This window comes from Strongylocentrotus purpuratus, unplaced genomic scaffold (genome assembly GCF_000002235.5).
Source record: "Strongylocentrotus purpuratus isolate Spur 01 unplaced genomic scaffold, Spur_5.0 spur5_scaffold_10, whole genome shotgun sequence".
NCBI lineage: Eukaryota > Metazoa > Echinodermata > Echinoidea > Camarodonta > Strongylocentrotidae > Strongylocentrotus > Strongylocentrotus purpuratus.
Genome location: NW_022145595.1, coordinates 19,724,203 through 19,730,382, shown reverse-complemented (window position 1 = coordinate 19,730,382; position 6,180 = coordinate 19,724,203).

Below are 6,180 nucleotides of genomic sequence, written 5' to 3'. Positions count from 1 at the left end.
CATAACAATATGGATTGGGGGAAGAAAATATATTTTGCACAACATTCCATACTAGTGATGAATGATTAAAATGTCTAAAATCATATGAATATAAACAGTGGGGACATGCTATGTGTCTTTTGATTATTTAATCATCATTATTATTTTCATCCCGGGATAGCTTCTACTTTTAAAGACTAGAAGCTAGGAGTCTCGGTAGCTGTGTACAACGGTGCACAAGTCAGTATCTCATTTATTAATTTCGGAGGGGCACTCCATATAGGGGCAGTCGGATCATATCGACACGCGCACTTTTATTTTGGGCATGGGGGTTCCCCTGTAGGGGTTTCTCCTCCCGCGTGAATTTCGCGCAGAAACTTAAATCATCTGTGCAAATTGTGAACAATAACAAAAAGTCGAGGTGATGCATATAATTATTGCTGTATTGATGCATTAATGATAGTTTTCTTTGCTTGGATATGAATTCGTTGTGGAGCTAGATTATAAACACACCTTTTCTCCGCTCTCGTTCATAGGCATTATTATCCCCGTAATATTTGTTTTAACTTAATGATAGTTTTCTTTGCTTGGATATGAATTCGTTGTGGAGCTAGATTATAAACTCACGTCACAATTTCGTTCACACTAAAACGATAAGTTAAAACAAATATTACGGGGATAATAATGCCTATGAACGAGAGCGGAGAAAAGGTGTGTGACCCCTTATGCATGTCATATAAATATTTATGTTACTTTATACCCTGTCCATGAATATCAATGTGTAGGCCAGCTATCATTACCAACTAATTTATAGATAACCCAGCCAGAGTCTGTAAATTGTATTTGTGCCGCATATATTGGGCGCGGGGGCAAAGAAAGTTAATTCAAAATATTGCATTACATAATCTATATGCAGATTGTGTATAATGGACAATTGCCATGAGAAAATATATTATATGTGGGAAAAAGAAAGAACTTTTCATGTTTTGTTAATTAAGGTTCGATTTTTTTTTTTGAAAATTATTGAAAACTTAAAAGTTCATGAATTAAAAAGATATAAATTTAAAAGAATCAATTATAGGTTAATTTAGGGGCGGCGATCCCGGGGGACGGGGGGACACGTCCCCTCAATTTTTTTAAGGGGGATCGTCCCCCCCCCCCCCAAAATTGGAAAAAGTGCACACACAAAAATGTATAGCAAATACTGACTAAAGACTGGCTCTGGAGGGCCGAAGAGTGCAGCGTTTAAACAAATAAATATGCAAAAATCTTCTCACTTGGTAGCTACGCTCCCTCGCATAATATCCTTCAAAATGTACAAGTAAATACCGAGAAAATTAAAGTGTGAGAAAGTATATCGCTTGTTTTTATACTATAGTTTTGCTAAGGAATGTAATTTTTTTAATACAACAAAACTTCAAAAACCTGTGAGGGGGTAGTCACTTCCGTCTCCTTCACCCCTCTCATTCACTATGCTCCCTCGCACTCGCGTATACTGATGGGGGGGGGGGGGCGGGGGCCTTTGGGGGCAGTTACCCCAAAATAGAATTCAAACGTGGTTTATTTCTAATTCGATACCAGCTAGGGATTTACAAATGTTGTTGAAATGGCATGATTTTTCCCTCAGCTTCCGGGGGCTCTGCCCCTGGACCCCACCAAGGGCTCCAAGGCTGGCCCCTAGTTGCTCATCTGTCCGTAATTAAACGTCTGAGCTTCCAGGATCCCACCAAGGGCCCTAAGGCGGCCCCTGGATGCTCATCTGATCGTAATTTAATGCCTAAAACCCCTGAGCTTCTGGGGGCTCCACCCCCTGCACACCACTCCAATAAGTGACTTGCATGCCAGTATCTCAAATAAGGTATCAAAATATGCTCATCTGACCGTAATTAAATGTCTAAAACCCCTGAACTTCGAGGGGCTCCGCCCCCAGGATGCTCATCTGACCTTAATAAATGCCTAAAACCCCTGAACTTTATGAGGCTCCGCCCCTTGACACCCCCAGTGCTTTGCCCCTGGACCCCACGCCAATTTACGCTCCACTTTGCTTTGCTCTACCTGATCGTAAATACTGTGACGAATATATGAAAATGATCTTTCTCTTTCTTACTCTTTCTCTTTATATATTTGTGAATATTATATAAAATGTCTTTTATAATCGTTATTTATTTGTGACATGTTTTTTAACGGATTGCTCTGAACGAGCGACTAGTCTACAAGTAGCATGTGCTCTTTGTTTATCAACAATGCTTAATTTATTCCACTATTGATCAATAACTTAATATTCATGTATTATTCATTAGTTTAAGGCGCGATCCAAGGTGCGCAGCCAATTAAATGATTGTATATGCGCGTACGGTTTTCTTTTCCATGCGCGACCCAACCAGTATAAATAGTCCGCGCGTGGGTTACTGGGTTACCCAGGTACGTGACTGACCCCCCCCCCCCCCAAAAAAAAAAAATTCAAAGAGAGGGGCCATAATATTAAACAAAAGGCAAAATATTAAAAAAGGAAAAATATTAAAAAAGGAAAAATATTAAAAAAGGAAAACTATTTAAGAAGGTAAAATATTAAAAAAGAAAAAATATTAAAATAGGGTCTAAAAGATAAATTTAATCATTTAAATGTAACCCTTTTTAATCATTTGCTTGCTCTATTTATTAAACCTCAAAAACACCCCTTAATTATACTTCGGTGAAAGAAGCCCCACTACCGTGCTGTCCGTCTTGAAAATGCATAGGATGGGGCCTTGTTCACGAGTATACAGTATAGTCGTGGTACAGGCCCCATGTCCGTGTTGTAGAACATGCAACGCCGTTGCGCGGGGCCTATATCACGAGTATATATAGCGAGTTGAATAGGAGACTCGCTAATATATACTCGTGATACAGGCCCCGCTGCTGTGTTGAATTGTGCGCGATGCCGTAGCGCGGGGCCTATATAACGAGTATATAAGTATAGTCGTTATACAGGCCCCGCTGCTGTGTTGAAGTGCGCGCGATGCCGTTGCGCGGGGCGCGTTATTTTTTTATGCGGCACAGATTGGGGCATGGCGCGTGTTAAACCTATGGGAAGTACGTTCTTTCCCTTCTGAATAGTGTCTGCACGTACGTGAGACTAGTCATGTTTATAGCTAGCGCATTAGCGCTGCGAAGAAGCTTGTGTATCCATCGCGAACTGTGTTTAGATGACATTCCTCTTTGTTTAAATTAGTTAAGTTTTATTGACTAATTATTGTGATGTTCTCCTTATTGACGTGCTGCCTCCTCTTCAGATTTCCAATTTGATTTTAATTGTTGATGTAATGATTTTCCATGCGGTAGTGGATTAAATGTAACACTATTAAAAACAGACCTCTACTACTATACTGTCTAGTACGCACACGACCAGTATTAGTCTGTAAATCAAGACCCCTTTTTAAAAAAAGCCCCAATCTGTGCCGCATAAAAAAATAACGCGCGCGGGGCTTAGATCACGAGTATATATAGTGAGTTGGCTGAAGTTAGAAGCCTAGTTTAAAATTATAATCGATTCAAAACAGTTGCGGGGCCTATATCACGAGTATGCCGATAATGATATCTCTATATAATAATTAAACTATAATCCCATGCCAATATTCATACACTTAAGGGAGACACTGTGTCCCTAAAACGATAATGGGACGTTCCGTCCCTCTAAAAATAGGACGCACCGACCGTCCTAGACAAGTTCAAGGACGTTTCGTCCATTCACTACCGGTACTGGACATTCCGTCTTGCTTCCCCCCATCCAAACTATAACAAATATAGATGCCTATTTCCAACTTCATATATCACCATCAAAAATACTTCAAAACCTCTCTTCATATACACCACTCTGACCGCATTGATCCATAGAACAATAAAATATCCCTCTCCCTCTATCATTTTAGAAGAATCCTAGTAAATTTGCATAAGTAAACATTGTATGAGTCACTATTTATATTCACCTTTCGCGTAATACCCTGTAAATAAAACTGTAGTCGCGTACTAGCCTGTAAAAAGCTGTCAGTCACGTACCTGGGTAACCCAGTAACCCACGCGCGGACTATTTATACTGGTTGGGTCGCGCATGGAAAAGAAAACCGTACGCGCATATACAATCATTTAATTGGCTGCGCACCTTGGATCGCGCCTTAAACTAATGAATAATACATGAATATTAAGTTATTGATCAATAGTGGAATAAATTAAGCATTGTTGATAAACAAAGAGCACATGCTACTTGTAGACTAGTCGCTCGTTCAGAGCAATCCGTTAAAAAACATGTCACAAATAAATAACGATTATAAAAGACATTTTATATAATATTCACAAATATATAAAGAGAAAGAGTAAGAAAGAGAAAGATCATTTTCATATATTCGTCACACTATCCCCCTCTTTCTAAGTTGCTGACCCAGCAACCAGTAGCTGAAATACATTTATCATTATTTACAGCATCTTTACACAATAACAACAATATAACCAATTATTCTTCATTCTCAAAATATCTCTTTACATCTTAAGATAAATCCAATATCATCATTCAATTATGCTCTCCATATCTCAGCACAAGTGAATTTAGGAGAAATATGAATGGCATCAATTTGCCCTTCCAGTCCAGTTTCATTTCCATGAATCTCCAGCGGTGTAGTCATCGCAGATTCACCTTCTCATTCTATTTACCAAAATAGAAAAACAAACAAAAATACTGAATATAATATACATCATAAAAATATCAAGTTGATTAACTGCATCTTTATCTACTGTTTTCAATTACAGATATCATCCAGTCGACCACATTGTGTACAGGGCCGCCTCGAGAGACCGTCTGCGTTCATGTGGACTCGTCCTGGTCTGTGTTGAAGGGTAAGTCTATACTGACTGATTACTTCCAACCATCTAGCCAGCTGTCCTTCCGGGTTCTTGAAAGTCATGAGCCATCTTAATGCTCCATGATCAGTCCGCACCAATACATCTTGTGCATAGAGATAATGCCGAAAGTGTTTGACAAACACAACAATAGCGAGCAACTCCCTTCTAGTTACACAGTAATTCTGCTCTGCTTTACTGAGGGTTCGACTAGCATACGCTACAACTCGCTCATGTCCATCATGCTCCTGGAATAAGACTGCTCCTATTCCATATTTACTAACATCTGTATCTAGTATGTATTTCTGTCCAAGCTTGGGTACCGTAAGCCAGAATCGGGGCGGTAGTGAGTTTTTCCTTGAGTAGCTGGAATGCATACTCACATTCAGGGGTCCAGAGAAAAGCACGATTTTTCTCGGTAAGAGCATGAAGTGGTTTTGCAGCATTTGCAAAGCTTTTGATGTATCGTCGATAGTACGATGCCAATCCAAGGAAAATTCTCACTTCAGTCTGAGTTTTAGGCTGGGGCCAACTTTTGACTGTCTCAATTTTTGCCGGGTCAGTCCCTACACCTTCCTCAGATACCACATGTCCAAGATACAAGACCTCTTTCTGAAAAAGGTGACATTTCTTTGGTTTCAGTTTTAGCTTTGCCTCCCGTAGCCTCTGTAGTACGATTTTGAGTCTTGCCAACACTTCTTCCATAGTAGGACCAAACCCAATCACGTCATCCAAGTAAACTACCCAAATCTTCCTCTGCAAACCATCTAACACTTTTTCCATAAGCCATTCAAAGGTAGAGGGGGCATTCCAGAGTCCAAATGGCATTACTTCAAATTGAAATAAATAATTCCAGACGTCGAGTCCTTTTTCTTCAGACTCATTTCCTTCACCATTTGCATGATCTCACCGATACTTGATCTCAACTCATCAATTTCCTTTCTCGTCTTTTTGTCCACAGGTTCTGACTTCACGGTATAGTGTGTACAGCACAAACAGGATGACTTGGATGAAATCTTTCACAGGGCTCCCTCAGCCTTATGAATGCCTCAGTCATCAATCCAGCCTGGATTGCATCATTTAGAGTGGCTGGATGAGAACGGAAAATTCCAGCTCTAATTTCCGAATCATCGATAGAGTCTGAGAAGTGAGCTCTTGCATCAGCCGTCAATTCAGGATATGCACAGCCAGACAACTCATGGATAGCCCGACCAAATTCCTACAGTGACTCCTTAGGATGACGTTTCCTCATTTCCAACTTAAAGAGAAAGTTTCGAGCCTGGTCACCTGAACCAAACCTGCCATCAGGGTAGAACACGAGCTCCGTGTAAG